Source organism: Mustela erminea, chromosome 9, assembly GCF_009829155.1.
Source record: "Mustela erminea isolate mMusErm1 chromosome 9, mMusErm1.Pri, whole genome shotgun sequence".
Lineage (NCBI taxonomy): Eukaryota > Metazoa > Chordata > Mammalia > Carnivora > Mustelidae > Mustela > Mustela erminea.
This window is the reverse complement of record NC_045622.1, coordinates 24,448,123-24,465,931: the sequence shown is the minus strand read 5'-3', so window position 1 is coordinate 24,465,931 and position 17,809 is coordinate 24,448,123. Positions and strand designations below refer to the sequence as shown.

The window sequence follows — 17,809 nt, the reverse complement described above, 5'->3', positions numbered from 1 at the left end:
ATTTAGTGAATTGAACAGTCCTTTTAAAAAATCTTGAGTGAAATGTGTGAAGTTACTCTTTTAGACAAAAGTAAGAATTTCTTTGAATAGTCCACCATTTCATTAAATTGATAATATATGCAGAGTAAGGAGGGCTGAGGAATATGAGAAATACTTGCAAAATATAACAGTATTCACACGTACTATATTGAGAGGAAAAGTTTGTTTTCTGCTAACTGTATGTCAGCAGAAAAGGGCCTCATTACTTGAGTTTATGAAACGGCAAATGCTGGTAGCTAAGTTAATTTGAGTGCTGAATAATGCTTTAGATCAGAAAAGGACAGACTGAGAATTCATTGTTTATTCTGAAAAAAATTTGTCAGGAAATAAATACTCTTTTCAGGATTTAAGATGGTCTGTTGTTTTTTTGATTCATTATTAACTACATCCAAGTACTATTTTAGAATAGTACTTGGAGAATTTTATTCATTATATTCCATATAATGGAATTTTTGGTAATTTTTTAAAAAAAGATTAAAATTGAAATATGAAAGCAAAACCATTTGGACATCTTGTAAATTGCTAGATAAAAAAAAATACACTGTATTCAGTGTTGGTAAGCACATTATGTACTCCTCATAGCTGTGGGAGATTTCTGATTGCCTCACTAATACCCGTTTCTCCCTTTTCCCTTTCTAATAGGACTAACAGGACGTAATAGGACGTTAAGTTTTTTTTTTTTTTTTAAAGATTTTATTTATTCATTTGACACAGAGAGATCACAAGTAGGCAGAGAGGCAGGCAGAGAGAGAGAGGAGGAAGCAGGCTCCCCGCGGAGCAGAGAACCCGATGCGGGACTCGATCCCAGGACCCTGAGATCATGACCTGAGCCGAAGGCAGTGGCTTAACCCACTGAGCCACCCAGGCGCCCGGACGTTAAGTTTTGATACAAGGAGAAGTAGGCCTAGCTAAAGCATTTGTCTCTCATTTAGCTGAAGTAGCTATGTGACATAGGCTGGTCAGTGAGGTGTAGACAGAAATGTTTGGATGTTTTTAGGAAGGCCTTTTGCTCATTGCTTTTTCTTCTTGCCTGGAAATTATACATGATGCCTTGGAGCTGATCCAGTATTATAGAGACTTTCAGAAAAAAAGCCGAGAGATTTCTAGCAATCTTAGCCCATATATTCTTCAGCTGCCAGACAGTCCATAAGTGCCTCTTTCAGAACTTCCATTTCAGGAGGAGAGTAAGCCCCTATCTTCTTTAAGCCACTGTAATTTGGACTTCCTGTCAACACACATCAGAACATTATTCCTAACTGGTAAAATAATTTATATGCCCATTATGACGTACCTTCAGGAGATTTGGAATCTTTGGTAATAATTTAACAAGAGGTTTATGTAATTTCAGATCCAGAAAATCCTAGGATTTGGGGGATTATTTCTGTCTTCTAGACTTGATTGCTCCAGCTGCATAATCAGCTGGATGATGGATAATGGTTACTGCCGGAGGTTTGAAGGAGACGCAAGGAAGTATTCAAACTAGTCTAGCATTTCCCACTGTCATTTTATTTTCTTTCATTTCAAGTCCCTGACTTCATCTGGGTCCATAATCTGTGTTGAAACTATTAGACCTCCTTCTGAGTGGAGGGAATTCAGAAAGATACAGCACATTAGGATCCTCTGGATTGGTTAACGATGGAATCTAATGCCTGATCTCCCTGTGTATCAAGATTAATTGTAGAGATTGTCCTCCCCACCCTCTTTTATAAAACTTATGTGTAATATACATACAGGGAGAGTACACAGATCCTACCTGTAAAGCTCCGTGACTTTTCACAAACAGCGTACATCTGTGTAACGAGCATCTGATCAAGAAACAAAGAAATTCCCTTGTTACTCTTTATTTATTTTTAAAAGATTTTATTTATTTATTTGACAGAGGGACACAGCAAGAGAGGGAGCACAGGCAGGGGGAGTGGGAAAGGGAAAAGCAGACTTCCCGCTGAACAGGGAGCCCGATGCGGGGCTCTATCCCAGGACCCTGGAATTATGACCTGAGAAGAAGGCAGACACCTAATGACCGAGCCACCCAAGTGCCCCTCTTGAGGATTATTACCCTCCAGACTTCTAACATTATAGATTAGTTTTTTCCTGTATTTGTATCTCATATATATGGAATCATTGTGTCTGGTGTCTTGTTCGGTGTTCTCTGTGAGATTTATCCATACTGTTATGTATAATTATAGATCATTCTTACTGCTTTTAACATTCCATTCTGTGACTGACTGTGTACCAACTTACCTCATATACTGTTGCTGAGCATTTGGGTTGTTTCTAGTTTTGACTATTATGAGTGCTAAGAACATTCTAGAACATTCCAGAACATATCTTTTGGTCAACATATGTAAGTGTTTTGTTGGTTATATACCTTGGAATGGAATTGTTGGATCATAGGATATCAGCAGTGTATGATTGTGTAGCTCCTTTGCATTTTCTCCCGCACTGGGTGTTGTCATTGTTTTTAACCTAGTCATTGTGGTGGGTGAATATTTTGTGAAGCACCTGTTTAAGTCTTTTGCTTATTTTTCTGCTGAGTTGTAGGTCTTTTTATTATTGTTTGTGGGAGTCCTTATTTGAATTCTGGATACTAATCCTTTATTGTATTGTGAATATCTTATCCTGTTCTCTGAGTTACTCTTATACTCTTTAAGTCTCTTTTGAGGTATAGGTCTTAATATAATACAATTTGTCATCTTTTCCTTTATGGTTACTGCTTTTTGGCTATTGTTAAAAAATATCTTCATCTACTATAGTATCACAAAGATGATGATCTGTATTTTCTTCTATAAAAGCTTTATTTTTTTACCTTTTGTAACTAGATCTGCCCTGATTTTTATGTAGGATTGAGGGGAATGTCCACAGTACATTTTTCTTCCATGTAGGTATGTAGTTGAGTCAGTGGTATTGATTAAAGACATCATCTTTGCCCCCTGTACCATTAAAAGCATCATCTTTGCCCCCTATACCACATTGTCACCCTTGTCGAAATCAGGTAATCAAGTATGTGTAGATTTTTTCTGGACTTTAGTTAGTTTTTCTTCCCTTTTGCAAATATCATACTGTCTTAATTACTATAATTTTATAGCAGGGTTTGTTAACTTTTGTGTTAAGTTCTCCAGTTTTGTTCTTCTTTTAAGATGGCCTTAGCTGACATTGGTGACTATCAACTGGATAGGTGGAGTTTATATTCATTTTGTATGCCTTCTAACTTCTACTGTGTACATCCTTCAACCAACTGAGATACTGGCTTCATCTACTTAGCTATCAAGAAACCCAGTTAGGACCTCTAACCCCTTAATGGATTTTCAGATTTGTTGAGTAAACAGAAAATAATTTCTTGGTGTACACATAATACATCACATTTACAGTCAGTGCTCACTTTTACCATAAATCACTGCAGTGTGCAGTAATCAAATATTTAGTTCAAATGTATGTATTTAATTGCACTGATGCTTAATTTTCTCATTTGTAAGTAATCAGCTGTTTTGTTTATCATGACCAGCTCTGTAGATGCCATGCTTAAGAATTAGTTTGCTTCAAAAAGATGAAACAGGAATAGTGAAATAAAAATAAGATGTACCCATCTGGAAGAATGAATCATTTGTATATGACATTTAAAGGCAATGATCTTTGTTAGTAATATGATATTGTCAGTTGGAAGAAATTTCTCCTCAGTGTCCTGCCTTTTTTTCCCCTTCCATTTCATGTTGATCCAGTTGGGGGAAATCATAAGGTTCTAAAGTAAAATAGTAATTACTTTTCTTCAAAGTTGATCATTGATAATTTTACTTATTTTCTTTGGGGATTGGAGACCAGGAAGAAGGAAGAGAAATTGGGAGCATTCTGGATACAGTAACTGTGTGTTCCAAATTTCCATATGATATGATACATGTCATCATGCAGAATACATTACTTAAAACTGAGATTATGTTGGGAAATTGAAAATACATGATCATTACAATATGGGAACTTTTTTCCCCTAGTTTTTAAAATAGGGGACAGATGATCAGAGATCTATGTGCATGTGGGCTGTGTGAGTTTCTTTTCTCCTTTTAATTAATAAGTTACAAGAGTTCATGTTTGATTCAGAAATTGGAACTGAACGTGAGTTAGGCATATAAAACTCTGATCACACCTATTTTCATTAGAAATAAATAATATAGTTTTCTTTATAATTAATTTTGATAGAATTAGAGTTGAACAGTTAAAAATTATGTAATAACATCCTGTTTGAGTTAGAATTACTAACCTACCCAAATTTGCTTTGATACTTGGGAGCAAGCAACCCATTTACACAGTCATATGGTGGGGAAGAAGTTCTGTGTGAGTGGGTCAGGCACATATTTTTCCTTAAGAGCTCAGTGGCAGCATTTATTGAACAGGTAATTATTGAGTGCATACTGATTATCATATAGTTTATAAGTGCTGGGAATATGAAGATGAGCAAAACAGATGTGATTCCTGCCATCCAACTTTCCAACTAGAGGTGTGTGCCTTAGGCTTATAACTTGGTATATTTGCGCACTGGTAACAATAAACTTTTTCTCCAGCTTTATTAAGACAGAATTGACATAATATTGTGTAAGTTTGGGGCGCCTGGGTGGCTCAGATGGTTACGCATCTGCCTGTGGCTCAGGTCATGATCCCAGGGTCCTGGGATTGAGCCCCGCATCGGGCTCCCTGCCTGGAGGGAAACCTGCTTTTCCTCTCCCACTCCCCCTGCTTGTGTTCCTGCTCTTGCTCTCTCTCTCTGTGTCAAATAAATAAATAAATAAATAAATAAATAAAATCTTTGAAAAGAAATATTGTGTAAGTTTAAGGTGTCTAAGGTGATTGTTTGACATGGATATATATTGTAAAATGTTTACCAGATAAGGTTGGTTAATACATCCTTCATCTCTCATAATTGCAAATATTAGTTTTTATTTTGGTGAACATATTTAAGATCTACTCTCAGAAACTTCCAATTGTACAATACAATATTTTTAACTGTAGTCACTGTATTATACATTAGATCATTGGAACTTACTAGTCTTATAATAGAAACCTGTACCCTTTGACCAACATCTCCCTTTCCCCCATTCTTCAGCCCCTGGCAACAATGTCTACTCTTTGTTTCTGTGAGTAAGTAATTTTTAATTGCTGTTCAAGGATTCAGGGTTTCTACTCCAGTTAAGTGTCAAGTTTCTAGAGCACTATGTTAGTATCAGATTTTCATATGTTGTGGACTGTTTTTCCTTAACATATAATTAGTTAATAATTTGTAACCTGGCTGGATTTAGCCTTTCACACTCTATATAGTAATACTCTTTCTGAAGATTTTATGGCTTTGTTTTTGAGTACTCAGTGAAATGTGCATCCAAAATGAATGCACACTGTATGTCCTTATATATCACATTTCCTTATCTCATGGGCTTTTTGCTTGGATTGGAAAACAATGAGAATATATACCTACTTATCCATTAATTACAGCCCTACATACATAAAGAATATATACCTGCCTATCCATAAATTACAGAGTATGTCCTCATTAGTAGATACATAACGAAGTTCCTGTTTAAGAAGCAAAGCAAGGTAGTGAATAGGAAGAGGAATGGATCTTTTTCAGAAAAGTTTAGATGATTACTTCTTAGGCAGCTAGGAGTAGAAGCATTTGGTAGGTTTGGTGTCCCATCCCTTCTTTGTTTTCTTTGTTCCCCTCTCTGCTAACTTCAGGAGCTTCCTTCTGCCTTCTTAACATACTCTCTGGCTTTCCATTCTTCCTCAGAGCACACCTGGGTGTATTTTATCTAGATAGTTCTACTTTTACACCTTTTAATTTGTCTGCCTTTCTCCTTCTCCACAGCTCCTGCTCTAGTTTTGAGAGATATTCTTTCTCTTCAGTTACTGCAGCAGCCTCCTTGCTACTCTCTCTACCTAAGCCTTTTCCATTCCAGTTCATTTTTCCTCCATTTTGAAGCCAGATTAATTTTACTGAGATGCTCGTGTGAAAATTCAGGGAGCTTCCCTAGTTGATATTCTCTAGTTGGACTTAGAGTTTGGCTAGAGAGAGGCTAAAGCATGGTGTGTGGAGGGAGTAGCATTTACAAGACTTCAATGTTTTAAACCGTGGCAGGATCGTTACATCAAGGAGACAGCCTCCAAGGAAGACTACAGGGGCGCCTGGGTGGCTCAGTGGTTTAGGCCTCTGTCTTTGGCTCGGGTCATGATCTCAGGGTCCTTGGATCGAGCCCCACATCAGGCTCACTGCTCAGCAGGGAGTCTGCTTCCTCTGCTCCCTCTCTGCCTGCCTCTCTGCCTGCTTGTGAAAAAAAGACTGCAGTTCTTTTAAACGTATAGTCACTTACCCCCAGGCATGCTGGCAAGTCAGTCATATTACTTTATGGTGGTGTATTGCTTTAATTCAAATATAAATATGCCTTTATTTTTTTTTTTAAGTAGGCTCCATGCCTAGTATGGAGCCCAGTGTGGGGCTTGAACTCTTGACTCTGAGATGAAGACATGAGCTGATATCAAGAGTCAGATGCTTAACCGACTGAGCCACCTAGGTGTCCCCAAATACAAATACGCTTGAATCTTGTTTCTCTTACAAAGTTGAATTTGGAAGACCTGTTCTGCCATTTGTATCCAATGACTGGTTCCTATTAACACTTTCCTGGAGTATTTCACTTACTCTATTGTGTGTTTGTTGTTGTTGTTGTTAATAGAAATAACTAGTTTGTAATGGTGATCAATATTTTATGCAGTTCAGCAAGGATCTTTGATGACTTAGAATCTCTTGTTGAGGACAGAAGTTGTCAGTTAAACTGTTAATTGAAAGCAGTGTATTAACATAGACAGCATCTAGAAAACAGTACCAATTAGTACAGGTACTATCTGCTGATTAGCTGACCATTGCTACCTCTCAAAGACTAGATATGGCCGTGGCTTAGAGTAAAACTGTTAAAGGTCGAACAGACTGCGTAGTGTAAGGGGTAGTAAAGGTGTTAAAGATGGTAAAAGTATACCATGGATAATAAAGTTAATATAAGTTTAGCACTGGTTCTAAACTATAAATTGGCTTCTTTTTTTCAGATCATGACCTGGGCTGAAGGCAGACGCTAAACGACTGAGCCAACCAGGCACCTCAAGATTTATTTGTTTTAGAGAGAGAGAGACAGAGACAGAGTGGGAGAGCACACATGTGGGCATGTGTGGGCACATGTTAATGGAGGGAGGGGCAGAGGAGAGTGGGAGAGAGTATGTCACGCAGACTCCATGCTGAGTGGGGCTTGATCTCATCACCCTGAGATCATGACCTGAGCTGAAACCAAAAGTTGGTGGTTGTTCAACCTCCTGAGACACTCAGGCGTCTCAAGATTATTAGAAATATTTCTGTTAAATATGTAACAAATACATAATCTTAAAATGTAGTTGCATTTGAACATTGAGCTTAAGCGCATTAGATGTCATTATCCGTGCTTTTCTGAATATATTTTCATGTGTTCCTATATTCCACTTACTTTTTAAAAGTTTACTGTTTTATACCATGTGGTTTTTACATTCAGAGGCACATTTTCTTCTCAGTGAAACTGTTCCAAGGTTTTCTGATGTAGGCTGGTGGAAAAATGACTCATTTAACAGAATTGTATTCGACAGTCAGGACTATTGGAGCACATCATATTTCATTAAGGGAGAGATGCTTGAGAAAAGGAGTCTGTTAACCAGATAAAAGTATTGGTGTCTTCGCTAACTTCATTATCTTATCACCATCAGCTTTGGAGTTACTTAGCAGTGGATGCCTCATCAAGATAGGGTCAACTTACTTCCTTGTCTACAACTATAGAATCATCACCAATATCTAAGAAATCACAACTCGCTAGTTTAAATAATAATGTATTTTCTGGATCTGTGCCAAATTTGAGGTTAGATTTTAGCATTTAGTATAACTTCTTAACATTTGTTTCATGAATAAATGACTCTGTAAAAGGCAAAAATAGTGTAATGGAATTCAGACACTGCTCTGGGTATGTTAAATGGTGTGATTTTTCTGAGGGGCATTTTAGGAATGATTGTGTATTGAGCCTTGAAATGTTACTTTTGACCTAGTAATTCCACTCTTATGATCTTAAAAGTAATATAACATGTACAAAAAGATTTAACCAGAGCGCCTTGGTGGCTCAGTGGATTAAGCATCTGCCTTCAGCTCAGGTCATAATCCCGGGGTCCTGGGATAGAGTTCCACATTGGGCTTCCTGCCCAGTGGAGAGTCTGCTTCTCCCTCTCACTCTCCTTCTGTGCTCTCTCTCTCTCTCTCAAGTAAATAAATAAACTCTTTAAAGAAAAAAAAAATTTAACCAAAGATACTCAGTGTAGTATTACATCTAATGGTGAAGATTTGGTAAATCATAATATCCAACAAAAAAATAGGTGATTATGATGTATCCGTATAAGGGAATGTTACCTATTTATAAAATTTAGTTCTGGGTGCCTGGGTGGCTCAGTGGGTTAAAGCCTCTGCCTTCAGCTCAAGTCATGATCCCAGGGTCCTGGGATCGAGCGCTGTATCGGGCTCTCTGCTTAGTGGGGAACCTGCTTCTACCTGTCTCTCTGCCTGCCTCTCTGCCTACTTGTGATCTCTGTCTGTCAAATAAATAAATAAAATCTTTTAAAAAATTTATTTCTGAAGATTATTTAATAACAAGGAAAAACCATGATACAAATGTAAGAGTTATGAAAAATTCGATAAAACGTTGAGCTCTGTTAGATAATAGCAATTAAAAACATAAATCAGACGTGTATATACAGACCTGGATAGATAATCAAAGCACATTAAATGCAGAAAAGCAAGTTGTAGAATAATGCACACACATACAGAAAAAAGTAAGATATTTATAAAAATGCATTAAATAAGTCATATTTATATCCACATATAGGCATGTGCAGGCATAGAAAAAACTCTGGTTAGTGAAATTATTAATAGCAGTGACTGCAGTTGGAGATAGGAAAAGGCACATTTTTGACTCGTACTTGAATTTTAACAGTGAGTATATTTGTATATTAACTTGTAATTTAAAAAATTTTAAAAAGCTCTGAAACTTAAGATTCTATTCTGTAAAGAAAAAAATTCCATAAGATATAAGCAAGGGGTATCTCTGGAAGGTAGTTCACACAGTTCTTCACCTTTTTTGCATTTTTCTGTACTTATCAGAATTTTGGCAATGAATAAGTATTATTTTTATAATCAGAAAAAGCAGTTAAGATTTTTTAAAAAGCTGAAATCATAGACAGTAGCACATAGGCAGGAGTAAAAATTGCCTTGATTCAGATCCTGCCTCTGCCATTGACCGGTTTTGTGACCTTGGCAGGGATGGGGGTAGGGGGACCGGTGTATTTTTTTTCACAGGATTATTTTTGAAGATTATTATTTTCTATTATTTATTTATTATTTTAAAAGGTTAAATGAGAGATTAAGCTATATAGGTTAAGTTTTATAGTGTCTGGCATACATTTGGCACCTACACAGTTTAATTTCCTTCTTGTTTTTCTCTTTATGACATAATAGTTAAAACTCTGCAAAAAGTATCGAAAGATACATTAAACTATTGACAAAAGCACAAATGTATCCAAGAATTGGATAGTTGAAGAGCTTATGACATGATGGTTTTAGAAGTAACTCTGCTACAGGACAGAAAGTGAAAATGTTCATTAGAGCAAAATAAAGTTTTGGTATTTCACTTCTGATGGTAAGAGGAGGCCGGGTATGAAGCCTCCATCTTCTGTATGAACCAGTTGTTAGTCAGCAATAACATGGTTTTCTCAGTATAGCTTATATAATTCCCCGCAGGTTCCACCTGATTAGCGTTTTAAATCTGTGTTGTAGCTATGTTTTTATTCATCATGGCCATCAGTATTAAGAAATAAAAGTCTTCAGGATTTCAGGATCATAAAAGTCTTCTAGTAGTAATTAGTATGTAAAATGAGATATCCTCATTGATTTCAGAGGTTGTATTTCAATGGCATAAGATAATTAGGGAAAATAGATACCAACATAAAATTCTTAAAGCAGTTAACAATTACATTCTTCTTATGCATGTTTATGAGAAGTACAATGAAAGTGCAGACATTTCCCCCCTGCCCCCTCACGGCTCCGGGTTTGCAGAGGAGGTATCACAGGCTTGAGAGGGGAAGACTAATTGAAATTCAGCTGCCAATGAAGTGGCAAAGCAGGGGTCTAATCTTAGATCCACACTGGACTTCTGAGGCACCAGCATGGCTGCCTCCAGTATTGCTGCTAGATGTTTTCATAAAAAGGAACCTTTTTTTTTTGAAGGGCTAAGAGGTTTGGTGGATATCAAGTATTTTTGTTATGCCATTTGTTCCTTTTTTAGTCACATTTCTTAAACGAATACATTTGATATCATTTATGGCTATATTTCTTCTTCCAGTGTTTCTCTTGAATTGCAGCCCTGCAAAAATGCCACATATTGTAAAACATTTTGGGATAGATTTTCATGTGGTAGAAAATGAGTGTACTTGGGAAACCACTTTGTGTGACTCTGAGTCAGCAGCGGGGTCTCAGCTAGTAGTCTGCAGTCATGACCTGGCCTTGAGTGCCTCTTTTCTTGAGTATTTTTAATAATAAAAAAATCTCAATATTAATGCCAGTTCAGTGTTTTTCATAAATATGTGAAATTCTTTAGAATCCATCCTTCTGAATTCATTTCCATTTTGGTATATTTATATTTTCTTTTATGCAACTTCTTTTTCCTAAAAAGCTAGAAATATACTGTCCTTTTCTTTAGCTTGTAGTTGATGAGTCGTCAGTGATTTTATTTTGGGGGGGGGGGTGTCTCAATTTTGTCCTTGTATTTTTAACTTGCCATATAGTAGTTTGACTCATTACAAGTGATCTTAGAATTTTGTGCTGTTCTTAATGAATTCTAGAATAGTTGTGTTTTTTTTTTTTTTTTTTACTGCTTCTCTTATTTTACGGACATCTATTAATCTTCTTATTTAATTCAGTATATTACTGTCATCTCTGCACTACATCATTTGTTCTAAGAGCTAACCTGACTGGTATTGTGTTGTCCTTTTCTTATGTTTTGCTGAATGACCATGTGAGAGAGGAAGTGAACTCCAAGCTCCTGGAGGCCAAGATTAGGTCAGCTTTACCCACTATACTGTGTGTTGCACAGCCCCTGGAACAAAGTAGATACACAGTAAAACTGAGTTTAGGAGGGTATGGCTAAGCAAGGATATAGCAGAACAAACCATGGGGTTATAGTTAACTGCACTCAAAGTCAACAGTGTTATTGTTTGGGTGGGAGTTTGGAGTTGGGGAGACACAATGAAAATGAGGAGAGGGAAGTCTTAGAAGTATGTGGAGAAACATAGTGGTAATGATATGTGGAAGACTCACATTCCAGTTACTGTGCAGTGAGCTTTATATGCAGCATTTGATTTAATCTGTGCAGAGTACAAACAACAGCTACACAACAAAAGAAAGAATAAGGTGGGAAAATATTCTGGTTAGCCTAGGTAAAAGAATGTGAGGGCTGATTTAGGTTTGGAGCACCATTTATAAAGATGTTTTATATAGGAATTGTTGAGGTATAAAGGTAGACTGATTTTCTTTTTCCCCTTTTTTGTTTTTTTTAAAGTAATCTCTACACCCAATGTGGGGCTTGAACTCAAGATCCTAAGATCAAGAGTTGCATGCTCTACTGACTCAGCCAGCCAGGCACTCCAGTACAATGATTTTCTTTTTTAATTTTTCCTTTATTTTTATTTTTGTAACTTCTTTTTGTTTGTTTGTTTGTTTGTTTAAGATTTTATTTATTTGACAGAGAGAGAGACAGCAAGAGAGGGAACACAAGTAGGGGGAGTGGGAGAGGGAGAAGCAGGCTTCCTGCTGAGCAGAGAGCCTGATGTGGGGCTTGATCCCAGGACCCTGGCATCATGCCCTGAGCTGAAGGCACATGCTTAACGACTGAGACACCCAGGCACCCCAAGAGTGATTTTCGATTAGATTTATTAGAGTTTGGTTAGGGGTAAGTTAAATTTTCAAATAATACTGTAATCAAAATAATGAGATTGAAGATATAAATAAAAGTGCTCTTTGAACTTCATCTCAGGGAGTCATTCTTGGTGTAAAATTCTGTGAGGCAGATATTAGGGAATGTTAGGCTAATACAAACTCTGGAAGAAAGTAGGTTTTCCCTAGATGATTAGATAGACTGACAGAGATAAGCTTTCAAAAGTGCCTTTCAGTTGTATCCTATGATTTGATCAGATTGGGTGTAAATAATTTTGAAGAAAGATGTTTGGTTTCGTCATTTGCCTTTTATTAAACATTTTTATGGTTAATTTAAAATGAAGGTAGAATAAATGATTAAAAGGAAAATTTCCATTGACTCAGTTTAATTTTTAATTTTAGGAGCTGTAGAGGAGAGAGTCCTTCCTACTAAAGAGTATTCCCTTCCTACAAATACTTGAGAAATTTCTCAGTTATTCCTAGGAAATACTTTTTTTTTTTCCCTAAAGATATTATTTATTTATTTGACAGATCACAAGCAAGCAGAGAGGCAGGTGGGCGGGGGGCGGGGTTGCGGGGAAGCAGGCTCCCCCTCGAGCAGAGAGCCCAATGCGGGGCTCGATCCCAGGACCCTGAGACCGTGACCTGAGCCGAAGGCAGAGGCTTAACCCACTGAGCCACCCAGGCGTCCCGGAAATACTTTTAAAAATGTAATTTTCTTCCTGTTTTGCTCTTGCAAAAGTTTTTATCTTCCTGAAAGTATATTCACTAGAATGCAAAGGCTGTGCTTATAAATTTTACAATGTTGTAATGTGTTAAAAATGACCTTTAAAAGATAGATGGAAAGTTGCTATATCATACCTTTTGTATATTGTAAAGGAAAGTATTTTTCTTCCCTTAATGTAGAACTGGAAGATGAAATAAATTGATTTTTATAGGTTTTTTTGAAGACAGATTAGTAAAATTTGATGTTTTTCTTCTGGAAGAAATACTGTCAGAATAGAAATGTTTTTCCTCTTCCTTTATTGTATGTTATTTGTGAGGTCTATTTAAAATTTTTTTAAAAAGTCTCATAGATTATTTTGAAGTCATCAGACAGGAAGTGTGAGTGCATGTGAAGACAAACCTATGAATTTGATTAGTCGTTTAAAATCTTATGACTGTTGGTAACTTGCCTCATTCCCAGCTTTGAATGATGACTTGTACTAGGTCTGCACAATATTTAAATTAAAAAAAATTTTAATTCAATTATTTTGATTAAAAAATACCAAATAATTCACCCATTTTTTTCTACCTCACAGCCTTCCCCTCTTGCAGCCGATCTGTTCTATCTATGAGCTTGTTTTTTAAAAATTTATTTTTATTTTTATTAGGGTATGAGAGGCCATATGGTATTTACCTTTGTCTTATTTCACTTAGCATAATGCACTCAAGGTCCATCCTTGTTGTCACAAATGGCAAGGTTTCGTCTTTGTGATGGCTGAGTACTACTACATTGTATGCATATCATAATTTCTTTATCCATTCATTCATTAATGGACATGTCTGCTATTTCCATATCTTGGTCATTGTAAACAGTGCTACAGTGAATATGGGGGTATATATATCTTTTTGAGTTAGTGTTTGTATTTTCTTTGGATAACTGCCTAGAAGTAGAATTGCTGTATCATATGGTAGTTCTATTTTTAATGTTTAGAGGACCCTCCATACTGTTTTTATAGTGGTTGCACCAATTTACATTCCCACCAGCAGCGCTGAGGGTTCCCTTTTCTCCACATCCTTGCCAGCACTTGTTATTTCTTGTATTTTTTCTTTTTTTTTTTTTTAGAAGTTTTTATGTATTTATTTGACAGAGAGATCACAAATAGGCAGAGAGGCAGGCAGAGAGAGAGGGGGAAGCAGGATCCCTGCTGAGCAGAGAGCCCAATGTGGGCCTCCATCCCAGGACCCTGAGACCATGACCTGAACGGAAGGCAGAGGCTTAACCCACTGAGCCACCCAGGTGCGCTATTACTTGTCTTTTTGATAGTGGCAGTTCTAACAGGAATGAGGTGATACCTCATTGTGGTTTTGATTTGCATCTCCCTTATGATTAATGATACTAAACGTCTTTTCATGTACCAGTTGGCTATCAGTATGTCTTTGGAAAAATGTCTATTCAGATCTTCTGACCATTTTTTAATTGGATAGTTTGTGTTTTTCTGCTGTTGAGTTGTGTTAGTTCTTTGTCTATTTTGGATTTTAACCTTTTATGAGATACGTGATTTGCAGTTATTTTTTCCCTTCAGTAGGTTGCCTTTTCATTTTGTTGATTGTTTCCTTTGCTGAGCAAAAGTGAATTTTTAGTTTGACTTAGTCCCACTTGTTTATTTTTGATTTTGCTGCTTTTGCTTTTGGTGTTAGATTAAAAAAAATTATCACCACGACTTGTGTCAGGGAGCTCACTGCTTAGGTTTGCTTCTAGGAGTTTTGTGTTTTCAGATCTCACATTTCACATTTCTAATTCATTTTGAGCTAATTTTTGTATATGGTATAAGAAAGTGGTTCAGTTTCATTAACTTTAGCACATGGCTGTTCAGTTTTTCCAGCACCATTTATTGAGGAGGCTGTCCTTTTGCCACTGTATAGACTTGGTACCTTTGTTATAAATTAATTGGCCATATATGTGTATGGCTATATCTGGGTTGTCTTTTCTGCTCCTTTGATCTATGTGTCTGTTTTAATTGCTATTGCTTTTTGATGTGGTTAGAGATCAGAAAGTATAATGCCTCCAGTTTTGTTCTTCTTTTTCAAGATTGCTTGCCTATTTGGGGTCTTCTGTGGTTCCAGGCAGCCTTAGGATTATTTGTTCTATTTCTGTGAAGAGTGCTGGGATTACATTGAATCTGTATATTGCCTTGAGTAGTATGGATATTTTAAAATATTAATTCTTCTGATCCATTAACATGAATGATCTTTCCATCTATTTGTTGTGTTGTCTTCTGGTACTTTCACTAATGTAGTTTTCAACATATAGGTCTTCACCTCCTTGGTGAAATTTATTCCTAGGTAATTATTTTGGATACAATTATAAATGGGATTGTTTTCCTAATTTCTCTTTCTGATAGTTCATTTTCAGTGTAAAGAAATGCAACAGATTTTTGCATGTTGATTTTGTATCCTGCAATTTTACTGAATTCATTTATTCTAACAATTTTTTAGTGGAGACTTTAGGGTTTTCCACTTATAGTATTATGCCATCTGCAAATAGTGACAGTTTTACTTCTTTCTTTCCATTTTGGATATCTTTTATGTCCCCCTGCACCGCCCCCCCCCCCCCCCCATTGCCACAGTCCTTTGGGATGCAGGAATGTAAGCCTATTGGGCCACCAGAGCCAAGTGATTAAGGGGTGTACCTTGGGCATCCAGTTGCAAAAACTGGGCACCAGGCATATATGTAATCCCCCTCCAGGAGATATTTTAGCTCTGGAGCCTGGTAGAGGGTGAGTATGAAAATAGTGCTTGTCCTCCAAGGTCTCTGGAAAGGATTACTGTAAACCACTAGATGTGTGTTTAACCCTTAGGCCACAGTCATGATGAATAGCTAATAGGCCTCAGAAAGAAAGAGCTCCTGGATTTGTTGCCTCTTGCGGTACCCTTTGGGGTGGTAGCCATTTAAGAATGCTGTTGGTTATAGTCTTGTGGGACCTGTGAGCGTAAGCTCCACTTCCCACTAGAGCCAGGCAATGTAGAAGTGATTCCTAAAAAGGAGCACAGATCGGAGTGGTAGACAGGGGTATGAGCTCCTTTTTGGGTGATACTAATTATAGTCCCTCATGGCCAGGAATGCAAGCCCCCAGGTATCTACAGCCAGGTGATTGAGAGGCATCTCCTGGGCAGCAGCCACAGGAATCAGGGCACCAGATGCAGGAAAAGGCTCCATCTGGAGATACTAGTGCTATGGAGCATGGCAAAGGGTGAGTGTGGAGATGGGGCTCACTGGTTTTCATCCTAGAGAATGTTCCAGCAGGCGCCTAGATGTGTGCTAAATTAAATGCCTGCTCCTCAGGCTGAGCTTTTTAATGTAAGCAGGTGAGCTTCCTTCACCTTCAGTCAGGACACCGGCATAATCGGACACAGACCCAGACACAGCTGCCTCTGAGCTGGACCCTGGGGTGGGTGAGTCTATACCTATGAGTTCTTTGAGAATAATTTCTCAGATCACTATTGTCTTGTAGTCTCAGGATATGGGACCTGTTGGTTTTCAAAATTAGATATTTTGGTGGCTTGTCAAGTGCAGGTCTAAAGTGTTGGGGTGTCTGATACGGAGTTCCTTTTCATTCTTCGTGGCTGCAGATTGCAGCTCTGAAGGTGAGATTGTTTCTCATCCTCTCTTAGCTGCTTTGATGTAGTTTTCTTCTCAGTTCCTTGAAGTGTAGTCATCGCTCAATCAGACTTCAGTTTTTTGTTTTTTTTTTTAGGAGGAAATTGTTCCATATGTAGCTGTAGACACACTGTGTTTATGGGGGTAAGTTCAGGATCTTCTTACATTTTGAAACTGGAACCTTGCTCTGGTGTGCAGCAGAAGGCGGAGAAGCATCCTCCAAGCCTTAGGCCCCAAGAAGGGTGGGGTGATCCTTTCATTATTAATATTTTATTTTAAATATTTTATTTATTTATGAGAGAAAGAGAGAGCATGCACATGAACAATCGGGGAGGGGCAGAAGGAGAGGACCCCATGCAGCAGCCAGATCCCAAGACCCTGGGTCATGACCCGAGCCGAAGGCAGTTGGTCAGCCACTCAGCTGCTCCACTGACTGAGCTACCCAAGTGCCCCTGATGATTTACATTTTTAATGTATAAACATCTTGGTCGTTAGCCATGGAGTATTTGCATGGGAGTATGATAATACTCTACTCACTTCTGAGAATTGTGGAATAAGCATTTTATTGCTGTTTTAAAATCTATTTTGTATAGCTTATTCACTATTTGCTAGATGAAAAGCACTGCTGGGCCCGTAGGGGAGTGGTGAGTAAAAATCAGCTCTTGCGTAACCGTGTATTTTTGATAGAAGGTGGACCTGGGTGAGAAGACAAAGGGGGCACTCAGTGGGAGAAAGACTGCCTTTGAACTGAAAATGAAGTCAGCTATGATCAAGTTCCAGATCCAGACTTTGATGTTATATGTTTTTTTTTTTTTTTTTTTTGTAAAAGGCCCATTTTAGTAGCATGGTGATGGTAGAGATGAGTTTGAGAAACAGACGGGCTGGATGAAGGATAGGCCCCTTTAAAAATCCATTCCAGTGTTATGATTGATCACCCTGAAAAATTAGTTTGAAATGTCCACAGAGCCAGAGGGTTGAATTAGAAATTGCTAGAATGGATCAGACCAAAGGTTTAATCTCAGTATTTGATTGCCTCTAGTGATTTACAGTTAAAAATAGTTCTGTTGCTATGGGAGAACATGGCTTTCATCTCTGATAGTACCTTAAAGGTTGAGTATTGCCTTATTTCTTTGAGCAGTGAGTGATTTATAGCTTTGTCTCAGTTTTTCCCCCATAACTTTTGGGCTCATGTTATTATACCTCTGTTTATTGTATTTTGAGATACTGGTTTTCATAACTTTATTTCATTCTGTAGGAAGTAGAAGTTTCACCTTTTTCCTGTTTATCTTAGTCATCATCAAAGGATCCTGCTGATTTGATGGTTTTAGATTTCATGTGCCATCTATGCTTTTACAGATTGTTTTGTCCCAGCCATTACTTCTTTTAACTGA

The 17,809-nt window shown here is 37.5% G+C and overlaps 1 protein-coding gene and 1 long non-coding RNA gene across 2 annotated transcripts in view; one reads left to right on the top strand and one right to left on the bottom strand.

The window, feature by feature from the left end:
* Positions 1–17,809, top strand: part of ARHGAP32 (Rho GTPase activating protein 32) — a 296,673-nt gene that overhangs the window by 25,796 nt on the left and 253,068 nt on the right. The gene's annotated exons all lie outside the window — the stretch shown is intronic.
* Positions 937–2,322, bottom strand: LOC116598139. Its single transcript, XR_004288967.1, has 3 exons — positions 2,281–2,322; positions 1,793–1,844; positions 937–1,264 (listed from the first exon to the last, which is right to left on the bottom strand). It is a non-coding gene; the product is annotated as an uncharacterized LOC116598139 (long non-coding RNA).